At 45.3% G+C, this 17288-nt stretch overlaps 1 protein-coding gene across 1 annotated transcript in view; it reads right to left on the bottom strand.

The window, feature by feature from the left end:
* Positions 1 to 17288, bottom strand: part of LOC126470851 (trithorax group protein osa-like) — a 99014-nt gene that overhangs the window by 59661 nt on the left and 22065 nt on the right. The window lies entirely within an intron of this gene.

Genomic DNA, 17288 nt, shown 5'->3' with positions numbered 1-17288 from the left:
TATTGGTCATAAAGAGTGCTCCCTGAAATTGCCACGAAATTTTGACAAATCAGCCGTTCTTCCGACCTCATAAACACTACTCTAAAGTTCCGATAACACTCCCGCTTAGAAATCCTCTGCACGCTAAAGTAGAAGAACTAAACAAAACAGTTAGTCCACTGTAATTATTCCTGCTAACTGCTGCAGCCGGTATGAGATGCTGGGTCGGGCTGCCGATAGCCGTATCGGAGTTGCTTCAGACACGCAAATGTAGAGGCCCGAGGTTGATGACATCTACAGTAGCAGGGTTGAGACGAGGTGGTGGGTTGAGCCAGGCTGTTGACCGGTGGTCGACCAAGAAAACAGCATTAACACTCACTCATTTTATTAGAAAAGTTACAACACTCCTAGCGTTGCTCCGTAACAGTTACACCCGCTTGTCGTGTGACGACAGTTGCCGGCGGTTACTGATACTGTGGCCGATCAGCAGCCGGCTTAACGTCAACAGCAGAGCAGGACTGACTCTGGTAACCTGCGGCAGCTCGTACACCGTCTCTGCAGGTCAGGGCAGTAGCCCAGACAATGAAGACCAAACAAGGTGAAGTAGACGCAATTTTTTACGGTGGTAGGAGTTTCACGACAACGTACTAAAACTCCACATTAATGGCGTGTAAGGGTGGGGGTGGGGGGGCATTTAAAGGTCACTTTATTAAGTTTTTCTCGAATAATTCATAAACCGCAGCTTCTAGCGAAAATTATTCCCAGTACAAATTGAAACTACATTAAATTTCGTACAAAAACGGTATTATATGTTTTTTCTTTAGAGCTAACATTTTCGGCGTTGCAGGGGATGGAAAAGCTGAAGATTATTAAAAATACTGTTTTCATGGTAAAAAATTACTGTTTACTGTTAAATAAGGTGGGGTAAGAACAAAAATATTAAATTTGTGTCCAACGTTTAAGTGCAGTAGCGATGCAATAAGGGATAAATTGTGTTCTATGGGTGTAAGAGAGTGGGGAGGCATAGGTAGAGGACAGAAGTGCAAGGGAAGTAGGCTGCCGAATTGTAGTCATGCACTTCTCTCCTTCATATGTCTGCAAAACGAAGAGCGAGTGGTGACTTCCCACCACTCTATGTAACTCGCCACCTCCCAAGAAGCAACTATAGGGTGTTTCACAACGTTATACTACAATTGCCCTCCACAGGATGGTGTGTTTATTTTCCACAAAAGTGTGTTGCACTACATGGGATACAGTTATGAGTTACTGTGCCACTAATACTAACGCAGAAACGCTTACGCTTTGCCAGTGATTAGTATGGCGGGCTGCAGAGGGTCTAAATAAGTTTGTGAAACACCCAGTAGTTGCTTCTTGTGATGTAGCGAGTGGAAATCACCTGTTCTGTCTTCAGGAGGGAATGGCATGACCACAGTCTGGCGAACTATCTTCCCTCGCACTTCTATCTTCACCCTCTCCACCCTGTTACACACTCGAGTATAATTTATGCCTCAGTAGGCTCTAAGATACTTATACGTGGTACAGACATTTAACATTTCATCTTAATCTACTTCATCTAACAACAGGCATTAATTTGATACCATCAGAACACTACTTTTAATAAACTGCGGGTTTTCCATCCCTCAGCAACGCCGAAACTATTGGTCGTAGAGGAAATACGAATAGTACGTTTTTTATTTTAATTTTTTACTGGGAAACAGTCTTGCTAGAAGCTATGGTTTTTGAGTCATTCAAACAAAACCTAAAAAAAGTTACATTTAAACCCCTCCCCCCCCCCCCCCCAACCACCACGCTCACACCCAACTGGTGGGGATTTATAGTATGTCGTTCATGACACTTCCTCATACAACTATACAAAATTTTGTGTCTATGTTTTTATTCTCGTAATTTTCCTTCATTGACCACAGGGCGCGCCTGTAGACAGGGTAGTCCGCCATGGTTCTTGTAGCGGATGACAGCTCACATCGGTAGTGTTCGCCATTCCTAGCGGAGGCGTACAGCGCAAGTACAGGCTGATGTCGGCTGTACAACTCCGGTCACGAACGGCTGACCTCCGAGGCAGAAATCCAGCTACTGCCGAAGTGAACCCGAGGTGGTCCACCAGTGGAAGGTGCCAACTTCACGGGAGTAGACTTAGAGCCAGTAGTCGGCTCGTCGACCATGTCACCCTGTTGCCTGATATCAACCTACAGCCGTAGTAGGTGCTGGGAGACTCCGATTATCTCTACTGGAAATAATGGGTATCTATACAGGTTTGGTGTCCAATAGTGCCGGGGCATTGCTTCTAAACACGTACCCCAAGACAGTGTTGCGGCCAGAATGTGGGCAACTGGCCTGCGACTTCCGTGGTCGCCCTGCCATTCTGCTGCGCCGACAGTACTGCGAGTACTGGCCTCTGACACGCAATGTGGAAACCAGAGGGTGTTACTGCCGCATCTCATGCAATGGTGTTTTGGTTCGCTCCGTGCCGAGTGGCGGTCGCGGCCTCCTTACAACAGCTGCGGCAATTCCGCTTAGTAGCACCGAAAACTAGTGGTGGCGGTATGAGACAGAGCACAAGCTCGGAATACGAAAGGATGATGAAGGAAATCGGCCGTGGCCATTTCAAAGGAACTAGCTAGGCATTTTGCCGGAGAAGTTTAGGGATATCAGTAAAAACCTAAATCTGGGTGAGCGGACGGGGATTTGAACTGTCGTCCTCTAGAATGCGAGTCCATTGTGCTAATCACTGCGCCATCTTGCTCGGTCCAGATGATACGAGAGGACTTCAGAATGTAAGTTATACGTTATTATGGCAGGCAAAGAAACTTTTATTGAATGCTGTACTACTCTTTAAAATGGCAGACATACGTGACACTTGTTTTCGACATAGTCACCAGCTCTTTGTAAAACAACGAACGGATGTTCAACCAATCGTTCAGCGCCTCGACGATCCATCCTTTGCTGAGGCAGTCATTCGAGAACCACTGTGTGAACGTCCTCATCGTCGGAAAATTTGTAACTGCTGTGAATCACTTTCTCGATTGACTGAAAATTTCCGTCTGTGGCCCATATCGATGGTCTTCCTTCCCGTTCAGCATGACCCATGTCTGTGCGCCGTTGTCAGATTACCAGCTCTGTTTCACTATGGCTGGACGTGACATCGCATTTAGTTTAAATACCGCCAGAATTTCACGGTGACCCTGTGAATCATTTAGATGTTTCACCTATAAGAATTGTATATCTAAATTGTACACGTTTTCAACGTGAAATTCTGGCGCTCACTTACGCCCTGGAGTTCGTTTCCAACTGCCGCTCCCACAGTGTGATGCACACCGCAGCACTGCCACTGCAGCAGACCATGAACATGTGCTCTCTTCTCAGAGTGCGCCACTCGTGCTGCGTAATGATCTTAGCCTGGGACGACGCGTGTAACTCTTTCAAGTCCCCTGACACTACGCGCTACGCCACGGAATCACAAAGAGCGGAGCGAAGGAAAGTTGCAGTTATTTTGAACAGAATTGAATCTACGTTTACGTTATTTTGTGCTCCATTTATCAAATTTTGTTGGTGGTAGCGTAGTTAATTTTAGCCCCCCATCAAATCTAACCTGAATGCCAGCAAATATTTAAAAGTATGAGCGAGTGATGACAGGCAGTGAGCGAGAATAGGCTTCTAATTTAAGGATAATCACGGTTAGTTCAAATATATGCTTACTTCTTAGTCGGAATTATAGCAGTTCCAGCTTCGACACATAGGTAGAACATTAAATAATTAATTTTTCACCTGCTCTCATATCCTCTCTCCATCGTCGTTATAGTATCCGAACAAATTAGTACTAGAAGTTAGTTACTACTGAAATGTTCAGTTACTGCTACCTGGAGTCCCATGTAGCGTACTGATATCATTACAGTTGTAACAACGATGCAGTCACAGATATTTAAAGAACGCGCACTCGCTTGCCATGATCCCAAATGCACTTGACGCTTGTTATCAATCCTGCCGCTTTTCACGTAATGTAGTGAGGTCTAACAAACTAGGTCAGTGTTATACGGTGCATTTGTGTAACTCCGTTTAATATACAGGGTGACCTAAAAGTTTGTTAACATTTTAAAACCCGCTAATTCAGGGAATAATGTAGATAGGGAGGTAAAAATTGATATACATGCCTGAAATGACATGGTGTTTCACTTAAACCAAAAACGAGTGCAAAAACTGGCTAACAGACAATGCTGGACAGTAAAATGTCGGTGACGCCGCATGAGAATCGTGTATAAAATGAGCTGTAATGAGAGAAGGTTTATAAACACGTGCTGGAAGGTACGACCTTTATTCAGTATGGCGCTCCTCTCCATATTGCTATGCTTGTGAAAGACGTCTTGTGTACATCGCTTGGTGAGGATCGAATGCTGCGTTGTCACGTCCGTCATCCTTGACCTCCCAAGTCCCCAGCCCTTAATCCGTGTCATTATTGATTGTGGGGTCATCTGCAGTCGCAAGCCTACCACGATCATCCGATTTCATTAGGAATGCTAAAAGAAAACATCCGACGGCAGTTTCTCACCATACCTACTGTTCAGTGCTGTTCACAACATTGTCGCTCCACTACAGGTATTGTTGATGAATGACAGCCGATATGTTGAGCATGTGTTACAAAAAACACCGTCTTTCCCAAAAATCAATTTTTATGCTAATTATTACTTTTGTATACACGTCAAAAAAAGGTTTGCATCACCCCGATTCCAGGAACTCCTGAAGATAGACGTTGACTGTGGTTATTGTATCACACACACAGTCCCTTTGACTGTCACTAAACCCACCCGAAGATGTAAACAACCATGCATGAGCAGCGCCTATTAGACGGAGGGGGTCCGACAGCCGATCAGTTCCACTCATTACTCCAGGAAGGAGGTACACAGCACGTGTTGTCTGTAGTTCAACCGTACCTAGACGGTCAATACCGCGGTTCGATCGCTTCTGCATTGTTACTTTGTGCCAGGAAGGGCTCTCAGCAAGGGAACTGTCCAAGCGTCTCGGAGTGAACCAAAGTGATGTTGTTTGAACATAGAGGAGATACAAAGAGACAGGAACTATCGATGACATGCCTCGCTCAGGCCCCCCAAGGGCTACTACTGCAGTGGATGATCGGTACCTACGGATTATGGCTCGGAGGAATCCTGACAGCAACGTCAGAATGTTGAATAATGCAGCCACAGGACGTCGTGTTACGACTCAAACTGAGCGCAATAGGCTACATCATGCGTAACTTCACTCCCGACGTCCAAGGCGAGATCCATCTGTGCAACCACGACACCATGCAGTACGGTATAGATTTGCCCAACAACATTCCGAAAGAGCCGCTCAGGATCGGCATCGCGTTCTCTTCAACGATGAGTGTCGCATGTGCCTTCAACCAGACAATCATCGGAGACGTGTTTGGAGGCAACTCGGTCACGCCAAACGCCTTAGACACACTGTCCAGCGATTGTAGCAAGGTGGAGGTTCCCTTCTGTTTTGGGATGGCATTATGTGGGACCGACGTACGCCGCTGGTGGTCATGGAAGGCACCGTAACGGAAGTACGATACGTCAATGCCATCCTCCGACCTATAGTACAACTATATCAGCAGTATATGGGTGAGGTATTCGTCTTCATGGACGACGATTAGCGCCCCCGTCGTGCACATCTTGTGAATGACTTCCTTCAGGATAACAACATCTCTCGACTAGAGTGACCAGCATGTTCTCCAGACATGAACCCTATCGAACATACCTGGGATAGATTGAAAAGGGCTGTTTATGGACGACGTGACCCAACAAGCACTCTGAGGCATCTACTCTGAATCGCCGTTGAAGAGTGGGACAATCTGGACCAACAGTGCCTTGATTAACTTGTGGATAGTATGCCACAACGAATACAGGCATGCATCAGTGCAAGAGGACGTGCTACTGGGTATTAGGGGTACCGACGTGTACAGTAATCTGGACCACCACTTCTGAAGGCCTCGCTGTATGGTGGTGCAATATGCAATGTGTGCGTTTCATGAGCAATAAAAATGGCGGAAATGATGTTTATGTTTATCTGTATACCAATTTTCTGAACAGGTTCCGGAACTCTCGGAACCGAGGTGAAGCAAAATTTTTTTGATGTGTTTATTATGTGAAACGCCATGCGCTGGTGATTTGCTGAACTTTTTTGGTTTCAAGAAAACCCCATCTAATTCCAAGTATGTGTGTATATTTTTACCTCTCTGTCTACATTTCCCCGCGAAGTATTGAATTTTCTAATTTTAACTGACGTTTGGATCACCCCATACAAACAACAGACATTGTCTTGCGTACGTATCACTTACTGTCGCCAAGTGGGGTATTTTTATTTCAAAGCAACAGTTCCATTTTGTACCCGTGCGAATTGGCATCACCATTTGTCTATATTATCTCGAGATAAATAGCTCTGTCTTTTATACGTGTAACTTATTACCGCAACTTGTGGTCTCGTCAAGAAACAATAGATTCCACGTCTTTCCCATACGATATTACTTCTGTTCCAGGAGATGTTCAGTCATATAAATAATGGAACTGGTAGAGATTTTTATTGTGCATTCGTTGTCCGAGCATACAGCAAATGTTCCCCCTGGCAATGCTAACACATGATAGGCAGAGATCGGCAGAACGCATTTAGCCGACTGCGTGCTGTGTTGCAGCCCGAGGTCGTCGCACTCTGTGCTGCACCAGGTGACGCGGATGATGGACGCGATGACGCTGCTGGAGCCGTTCGCCTTCACCAAGATGACGACGACGCGCTGGCAGTCGCACGCGCCGCCCCCGCAGCCACAGCGCCGGACAGCCGCCAAGCAGCACCCGCAGCCCGCTCACCGCCCACGCGCCCGCCTGCACAGGAACAAGTCACCCGCCACAGGTCAGTCGCTCGCAAACCGCCTACCCTCACTTTGTGGCTGTGGCGGTTTGTCAACGGGTACCGTACAATATTTACATACACTATATGATCAAAAGTATCCAGACACCTATTAGTGGACGTTAATAAGGGGTGCGTGCTTCCTTCGCCTTTATAACGACTTCAGTTCTGCTGGGGACACGTTCAATGACGTGTCTCAATGACTGTGGAGGAATGGCATTCTTCCTCGAGAGTCGAAACCAGAGATGGTAGTGATGTTGGATGCTGGGGTCTGGAGTAAAGTTGACGTTCTGACTCACGCTAAAGGTTTTTCTTTGCGTTCATGCCGGCACTCTAAGCAGGCCACTCCATTTTAGGCATATTATTGGCCACAAAACATTATCTCACAGATGCTGCTTTACGACAGGGAACATTGTCCCGCTGGTATAAACCAGGATTGTCCCCGAAGTGTTCCCCTGCTGTACGCAGTACAGCGCTTTCTTAAGTGCAGTAAGGAAACCACATCCTAGCCACGAAAAATGCACCCATACGGCCATCTGTAACCGTATTTCACCGTAGGCACTATATATCATGGCAAGCAACGTTCTGTAGGCACTCAACAAACTAAAACCTCTCTATCGGATTCTCGATGGGTGTAGCGTGATTCATCACTCAAAATCACTCGTTTCCAACAACTCACTCTTCAGTGGCGTCGCACTTTACATCACTACAAGTGTCTCTTTGCGCTGACTACAGAAATTTGTGACTTAACAGGAATTATTCCATAAGAGTACGCCATTCTTTTCGACTCCTTATGCAGTCATTATGCTAGATGGACTGAGATTCATGAGTAATTTTTACCGCTGATTTCATACGACTTTTTACAATCAGCCTACCCCAGTGCTCGACGGTCCCTGTTGGTCGATACATTGAGTCTGCATGGTCTTGGTTTAGCTGTTGTTGTTCCTTTGCATTTCCACTTCACAATCGCATCACCAGTCGACTTGTGAAGCTTTAGAACGGCCGAAATATCCGTGATGGATTCATTACTTAGGTGACATGCAGTGACTATACAGTCCATGTTCGAAGTCACTAAGCTCTCCTGACCGACCCATTCTGCCGTTACTACTCCTCTACTGACAACACACTCCGTTTCCACTGGCGGATTCACCTCACGTGCTTGGTTTAGCTGTTGTTGTTCCTTTGCATTTCCACTTCACAATCGCATCACCAGTCGACTTGTGAAGCTTTAGAACGGCCGAAATATCCGTGATGGATTCATTACTTAGGTGACATGCAGTGACTATACAGTCCATGTTCGAAGTCACTAAGCTCTCCTGACCGACCCATTCTGCCGTTACTACTCCTCTACTGACAACACACTCCACACCTCCGTTTCTATTGGCGGATCCGCCTCACGTGACATCCAGTGGTCAGTTCCGTATTATATAAGGGTAACCGTATACTTCTGCTCAAATAGTGAATGTTGATACTACAGCTATGAGTTGGCCATTTGCTTTCCCTGGAACATTTTTCATGAAATCTCCAGTCACAGCCTTCGCTCTATGAATGATAGTATGCTGGAATAAAAGAGAAGAGGGTGAGCGCTTGTGATCCCCCGTCTTCGAGTTCATTAAAAATTTTGTATCTGCTCCAGCGCGTGGATCTGCTCCTGTGAACCGCTTCTGCAAAAAAGGCCGAGAGTAAAGGACGCGAGTAGGAGCAGGAAAGGGTGAAGTACTTCGGTACTGCGTGTAAATTTAAAGCACCTTTACTATAGGAAGAATATGAATACTTAAATTGTTACTTAACTTTGGCGTTCATGCGATGCCGTACATCAATCAAAGCTAACATCGACTAGAAGTTTCAAAGGCAAAATCTGTAGTGGCTCGTCCACTATGCAATAGAAACAATCTTGCTAGGTCGTCTGCTCGTAATCAAATGGGCTGAACGTGGAGCGGCGCTCGTCGAGCTCCACATCGTCGGCTAGAGGGCGCTGTGGTCGGAGTTGTTCGTCCGCTCTCGTAGTGCCAACCTAAGAACTTGTACCTAAGCCGTCGCATCGTAGCTATCGATACCACAAAAATTGTGGCAGTATCATGAGGGGGATGCTGTTCCGGCCGTAGTGAAGCATCTATCCCACTTGCTAGGACGAAACCACGGAAAATCTAAATCTGAGCTGAGACTTTTAACTCGATCCTCCGACCCACCAGTCCAGTGAAGAGGGCATCAGCCACTTCCACTTGGTTTACACAGTGTGAGAAGCAGACAGCTGTTCCGTATTACTTCAAAATCTTCATAATTCAGGATCCGAGGGGTTATCATCAGCTGAAAAAAAACCAGAACGCATTGACATACCATAGTGTCTCAACTACGATATTTCTTTCAGCGAACAAGATACTCCAGTAGCTAGAACTAACTTGACTAAAAACCATCGTTGGACTGGTACTAGCTGAAAAATCCATACTCCTTCATTGACGTCATTTACATCTACATCTACGTGATTACTCTGCTATTCACAATAAAGTACCTGGCAGAGGGTTCAATGAACCACCTTCAAGCTGTCTCTCTACCGTTCCACTCGCGAACGGCACGTGGGAAAAACGAGCACTTAAATTTTTCTGTGTGAGCCCTGATTTTTCTTATTTTATCGTGATGATCATTTCTCCCTATGTAGGTGGGTGGCAACAGAATGTTTTCGCAATCGGAGGAGAAAACTGGTGATTCACATTTCATGAGAAAATCCCGTCGCAACGAAAAACGCCTTTGTTTTCATGATTACCACTTCAATTCACGTATCATGTCTGTGAAACTATCTCCCTTATTTCGCGGTTATACAAAACGAGCTGCCCTTCTTTGAACTTTTTCGATTTCATCCGTCAGTCCCACCTGATGCGGATCCCACCCAGCACAGCAATACTGCAGAATAGGGTGGACAAGCGTGTTGTAAGCAGTCTCTTTAGTACACCTGTTGCACCTTCAAAGTGTTCTGCCTATGAATCGCAGTCTTTGGTTTGCTCTACCCACAATATTATCTATGTGATCGTTCCAATTTAGGTTATTTATAATTGTAATCCCTAAGTATTTGTCTGAATTTACAGCCTTAAGATTTGTGTGACTTACCGGGTAATCGAAATTTAGCGGATTTCTTTTAGCACTCATGTGAATAACTTCACACTTTTCTTTATTCAGGGTCAATTGCCACTTTTCGCACCATACAGATATCTTATGTAAATTATTTTGCTTGTATTTTTGATCATCTGATGACTTTACAAGACGGTAAATGACAGCATCATCTGGAAACAATCTAAGACGGCTACTCAGATTGTCCCCTATGTCGTTAATATAGACCAGGAACAATAGAGGGCCTATAACACTTCCTTGGGGAACGCCGGATATACTTCTGTTTTACTCGATGACTTTCCGTCTATTACTACGAATGTGACCTTTCTGACAGGAAATCACGAATCCAGTCGCAGCCTACTCCGTAGGCTACGGTTTAGATAGTTTTGATGCACGGCAGTTCTTTAGTTTGACGAGCCTTATTTTATGTGCTGTCACCGTCTATCTCTAATAGTTAGTGTTGCTGATTGTTACTAGAAAGTTAGGTAGGAGCTTCATTTCCGGTAACTATTCTTGAATTGAGAGGTCTGCAATTGGGTCCAAGGCGCGTGACATGCTGCGTGAATCAGTAAGTGTCAACATTGACACATGAGCCGCCGAAATTGAGTCAGGCTGAAAGGACTTACACCAGGCTGGGTGGTGGGAGTGCTGGCTCCGCTTCCAAATGACAAATCTGTGGCCTGCGTTTGCCACGAATCTTACAAGTCTCCTGTCGGATTTCAACATACATTGAACGACTCAGATATTACTATTTGTCAGTTTTCCTGGATTCTTGACAGAACTTTGGGTTTGACCACATTCCTTCATTTGTATAAGGCGCAGACAAATGAAAACTAGACAGATGGGAAAAAAGGAAGAAAAGTCTTCATTATTTCAAAAGTAATCGCCATAATTGTTAATACATTTATCCCACTGTGAGACAAGACGGTCAGTGGCTTCACGGAAAAAGTTTGCGGTTGCTTACGGAACCGTGATTTTACCCAGGCTTGTACCTCTTCGTCCGAAGCAAATCGACTGCCACTAGTATCTTACTTCAGGGCACCAAAATTATGGATATCGCATGGGGAGAGAATGGGACTCCATGGAGTATGTGTAAGGGCATCCGAGTGAAACTTCTGCAGCGTAGTCGAAACGTGAGGGCGGGCATTTTGTTGACAGGTTGTGTTGGCTACATTGCAGTCGTTTCGCTGGGAATCCCTTACACGTACCCCATACAGTCCCGATCCCTCCCCATGCGATTTCCAGATTTTTGGAACCGCCGGCCGAAGTGGCCGAGCGGTTCTAGGCGCTTCAGTCTGGAACCACGCGACCGCTACGGTCGCAGGTTCGAATCCATCCTCGGGCTTGGATGTGTGTGATGTTCATAGGTTAGTTATGTTTAAGTAGTTCTAAGTTATAGGGGACTGATGCAAAACCGTCAGAGGATAGATAGTGAAATACGTCCAAGAAGAACTCGGCGAACGCTACGGTTGCCATCTGATTCGGAAGAATTTACTGAGGACCAATAACAAATTTGAAGGATCTCCGGGTCCACACATGTTTCCCAAAGATACACAGAGCGTGGTGGATATCGTAGAATTATGTATTGGGAACGATCTGTTTGAATATATTAGCAACGAAACCAATAAGTATTACAGTCAAAATTTCAATAGAAGGGAACTGGATTTTAAAAAATGCCAAATTTGTCGACGTTATGGGGCCCGAACTTCGTTGATAGACACACCGATATTTCGCAAAACGATTCAGACAAATATTATCATTTTTACATTTTTCCGACATCAACAATAAACCGAATAATGCCGACCGGCTTTTCAAAGTGCAATTCGTAACTGATTATTTTTTCATAAAGTTTAAAGAAACGTTTAATCTAAGTCAAAACATCTCAGTTGATGAAGGAATGAAACCATGGCGTGGACAGTTAAATTTTAAAGTTTACAATCCGTCGAAAATTACCAAATATGGCTTTCGGAGCTGTGTGATTCGAGTAAGGGATACATTTCCTCATTCGAGATATGTTCCGGCGCTGGACAACCTTTAGCAAAAACAATGATGGAACTATTGACACCTTCTTATGGAAAGTGGCATCACCTCTGCATAGATAATTATTATAACAGTGTAGAACTTGCAGAGAAGTTACTTGAAAAGAAAATTCGAGTTTGTGGAACGATACAGCAAAATGGAGGATTTCCGGAAAAATTAAAGCTCACAAAAATCAATGTGTTTGAAGCTTGTCATTAACCCAAAGGCGACAAGCGGCCGGCGACAAGCCAATCCGAATTAGCGCTGCCGGCACCAAGCGAATAAATTTATAAGAGACGGGCGGACGGCAAAGTGTCAACAGTTATGGCGAAAACATCTGAAATAATGAACACTTTACTTACTTTTATCCATCTGCCTCATTTTCATACAACTGCCCCTTATACTACATTGCATGACTGAAGATGAATGTGGTATTTGAGATTCCATCGTAATCTCACGACTGTGCACATCCGACTGCTAATCTCCCCCTAGCCCATTTTAGTGTCGACCGGTTTGAAACATGCTCATTGCTGTGTTCTACCGCGCGATAGATTGAAACGCCGCGCCGGTTCATCTAGAGCCCGGCGGCCCGGATAAGCGTTCGTCGGCACGAGTGCAGAGTGCACTGCTCACGACCACCGCAGCGCCACTGCCCGCTTCAGCGGACTTGGCTTGGCTTCACAAGGAGTGCCGGACACGCATTCCGCCGCCAGATACCCATCATCTGTGGTACAAAGCGTGTGTGTTGTGAGGCCTCACGAGCTTGATGTCGTTGTTGCTGCCGTAGGGCTTGTTTGCCACGCTGTGTAACATTTTTCGAGCACGACTGTCATGCTTTCGTGGTTGTTTTATTTGCCTGTTGCGTTTTTCTAAATTGTCAGTTGTGTAATTTTGGTCTCTGGCGGTTTCCTGATGAGTGTAGTTCCATTTGCGCAATTTGCAGGGCCAAGGGTGCCAACTGGCTCCGATCTTACCGACCTGCTTTCGTCCACTGCCCCTGTGAGGCAACCTTCTTGTTTCACCTTGAGCCCATTTTACACGAACAACTTCTTGTCTCAGTTGAGAACTCGTGGCAAGTGAGTCTACTGCAACAACTCGGACGTTTTATCCTGTACTCTGTCTCGTCCGTCACGAGTGACCATTTTCGTTTACACGGCAGCACCAAAATTCGTGCGTTGTCAGAGCTGTCTGCTGTGCAGTTTGGCACCTGCAAGGTGACAGTGACTTTGCGAGGGACCATCATTTTCACGGCTTTGTGCTGTACGTGTCGCTTCACGTTTCCTCTTCACTATCACATCTGAAAAAGTAGACCTAGGGATGTTTAGGAGTGTGGAAATCTCGCGTACAGACGTATGGCACAACTGACATCCAATCACCTGACCACGCTCGAAGTCCGCGAGGTCCGCGGAGCGCCCCATTCTCCGCTCTCGCGATGTCTAATGGCTACTGAGGTCTCTGATATGGAGTACCTGCCAGTAGGTGGCAGCACAATGCACCTAATATGAAAAACGTATGTTTTTGGGGGTGTCCGGATACTTTTGATCACATAGTGTATATGAGCAGAGCAGTAACGAATGGGGAATCATTCTAGCGACGATAAGTAGCGCAAATGCGGAAATCCGCTGACTTAAGCGACTTTGACAAAAACCAGATTGTTTTGGCCCAGTGGCTGTAAGCGAGCATCTAGTAAACGGCGAAGCTAGTCGGCTTTTCGCTTGCTACTGTCGTGACCGTCTATGGAAAGTGGTTGAAGAATGATGAAACCAGGAGCAGATGACAATACGTTTTACAATATGTGTACAAAGTAAAAGCCTAGACAATGCGTAAATAATAACGTAAATGAATAAACGTCCATACCTCATCACGGAACATAGGGAACGGAGGCTTGCCCGCTCTCTAAAGCAGGATAGGTGGCGATCTGTGGCATATCTAACTACAGAGTACAGTGCTGGTGCAGGCACAAGTGTTTTGGAGCACACCATTCGGCGCACAGTGACGTTCCGCAGCAGAGGACCCCTACGTGCTCCCACGTTAACCCAACAACATCGTCGGTTATAATTACAGTGGGCACGGGATCACCGTGACTGGGCAGCGGGTCAGTGGAACTGTGTCGCCTGGTCGGATGAATCCCATTTATTGATAAACCAAGTCGATGGTCGTGTCCAGATACGCTGTCATCCAGGCGCTCTGCTGCTCGAAACATGCAGCGCACCACGGACGCAGGCCAGTCTGAGTAGTATTATGGCATGGGGGAGATTCGCCTGGGCTTCCATGGGACCTGCGGAAGTAATCGAAGGCACCATGACACATCTGGACTCCATGAACATTATTGGGAACCACCTGTAACTCCTTATGCTAGATGTCTTCCTCAACAGCGATGGCATCTTCCAGCAGGATAACAGTCCGTGTCAGAAGGCCAGAATCGTGCTGCAATGGTTTGAGGAGCATGATTGTGAGCTCACGTTGATGTCTTGGTCATAAAATTCGGCTTATCTGAATCAGATTAAACCCAACTGGGACGCTATCGGGCACCAGCATTTTTATAACGATTCTTTTCCCAAAACATTGACTTGTACTTCAGAGTGAAGCCATTTTGTTAAAAACCATTTAAAATATCCGTACGTATTACGATAGACAATATCATCAGTTTCAAAGCAGTTTTTGAAATTTTATTCTAGGTCGAAAATTGTGGCGTTCAGAGCTCCCACCAGCTGCCTTCGCACTCTGTGAAGATTTTTCGTCGATGTCGTGTAGTGTCTTCTGGGCGCAAATCTTTTACTTAAAAAAACAGAAAACAATCTTAAGGGTGTACAATAAATGTCTAAAGTCAGTTTGGTAATTTGTTTGTTTTTAGTTGGAAAAAAAAGGAACGTGTACATCGGTTCCAAATCGAGCGTCACCCTGGTCTACCTCCCTTAACTTCTGATGATAGCAGACGACGACATAATCTGTTCTGCGCATGCAAAGTCTGAAACATGCTCAAGATTTCATAGCTCCACACTAGGCACAGGCAGTCGGTCACTGACGTCACTGTTCCGCTCCCTACTTAGCTGGCTGCTGATTTACACGCAAGCACAGAATGCGCACCAACAATGAGTAGTCGTTTGTGGCGAGAAAGTCGCTGGTGTAAAATGGGGTTTGAGTGTAGGAAACCAGCATACCACAGCCCGTGGCACTACCTCGTTACCCGCTTGTGTCGTTAGTTCTGAGGGACTGGCTCTGCTCTGGAAACCTCCTTGCAGGTACTAACGAAAGGGCAACCAGGTTCACTGGCAGCAAACCCCTCCACTTTTGAAGCTGGTGACTCTGGCCACATACCCTCTTAGCCACCGTAATTGAGGCAAAGATTTATGAACTATTGTCCTTAGTTCACTCCTTCCCTACTCCAAATCCCCGCCACCACCCCTCTATGCCACTTGGGCTGTTATCCATTGTTTATTTCGGACCTAATTTATTACCCTGGAGTGGATCTTATGGGTTGAAGGACAAATGTTGGTGTTTATTTAGAATGTAATATATTATCCAATTAATTATCCTTATCACTACAGTTTATTACCTTATCGCTGATATTTATTACCCAATTGGGATAATTTGTGACTCAATATGGCGGATGCAGTACGGCCAACACTATGACATCACAATCAAACTTGACTGAGAGGGTCCTGGGCAATGATTATGACCTACAAGGGGCGTTTGAAAAGTCCATGCAAAAATAAAAACTACTTACGTGTTTGGGGTAAACCTTTTCTATTTTTCGACATAGTCTCCTTTTAGACTTATACACTTCGTCCAACGCTGTTCTAATTTGTTGATCCCTTCCGAATAATATAAATTGTCCAAGTCTGCAAAATAGCTATTAGTTGCTGCAATCACCTCCTCATTAGAATAAAATCTTTGTCCCGCCAGCTATTTCTTCAAATTGGGGAACAAATAGTAGTCCAATGGAGCCAAGTCTGGAGAATAGGGGGGATGTGAAACGAGTTAGAATCCTATTTCCATTAATTTTGCGACCACAACTGCTGAGGTGTGTGCTGATGCATTGTCATGATGGAAAAGGACTTTTTGCGGTCCAATCGCCTGCGTTTTTCTTTCAGCTCGGTTTTCAAACGGTCCAATTATGACGAATAATATGCACCTGTAATAGTTTTACCCTTTTCCAGATAGTCGATGAGGATTATCCCTTGTGAATCCCAAAAGACAGTAGCCATAATCTTTCTGGCCGAAGGAATTGTCTTCGCCTTTTTTGGTGCAGATTCTCCCTTGGTAAACCCAATGTTTGGATTGTTGTTTGGTCTCTGGAGTACGAGGTCTCATCCACACTGTCGAAACCATACTTAAAGTCCCGCGGATTCTTCCTGAACAGCTGCAAACCATCCTTGCAACACTTCACACGATTCCGTTTTTGGTCAAGCGTGAGCAGTCGCAGAACTCATCTTGCGGATAGCTTTCTCATGTCCAAATGCTTATGAAAAATATTATGTACCCGTTCATTCGAGATGCCCACAGCACTAGCAATCTCAGGCACCTTAACTCTTTTGTCATCCATCACTATATCATGGATTTTATCAATGATTTCTGGAGTCGTAACCTCCATGAGGCGTTCAGAGCGTTCAACGTCACTTGTGCCCATATGGCCACTCCGAAAATTTTGAAACCACTTATAAACTGTTCTAATTGAAGGTGCAGAGACACCGTAATGTTTATCAAGCTTCTCCTTAGTCTCCTGTGTCGTTTTGTAATGTTTAATCACCACACGAAATTCTTTTTCGTCCATTTATTGACAATCGCTCGAATTCCTTGATTCACACGAATGCCAAACACACAGAAATAGACCAATATGGCTGAAACTTGGTGTGCGTTCTTTCCAAAGATGCTACTAGCTAAACATGACCTCGATATACACCGGTGGTGCCATCTCTCGGATTTTGCAAGGACTTTTCAAACGCCCCTCGTATCATTACTATCTGCCTCCCTCTTATTCCCCCTGCCCCCCTCCACCTTCTTCCCCTTTTCCCTGTAGGTTGCTTGTGCTGTTATCCTGCGTTTATTGAGGATCTAACTTACGAATATGGTGTGTTATCCTATGAGTTGGACTGCATATGTTGGTGTATACTTAGGATTTAATTTATTGCACAGACTACTATGGCTGTTGCTATAATTTATTACCTTATTAGAACTACTGCATTTCTTGCTCCTATAATTTATCGTCCTTATCACGACAATTTCTTACCCAATATGGCTGTAGGATTCAAACACAGCTGCCCAAGAAAAGTCTG

The sequence above is a fragment of the Schistocerca serialis genome, chromosome 3 (genome assembly GCF_023864345.2).
Source record: "Schistocerca serialis cubense isolate TAMUIC-IGC-003099 chromosome 3, iqSchSeri2.2, whole genome shotgun sequence".
Taxonomy (NCBI): domain Eukaryota; kingdom Metazoa; phylum Arthropoda; class Insecta; order Orthoptera; family Acrididae; genus Schistocerca; species Schistocerca serialis.
Note: the sequence above shows the minus strand (reverse complement) of the source record. Positions and strands in the feature narration are given on the sequence as shown.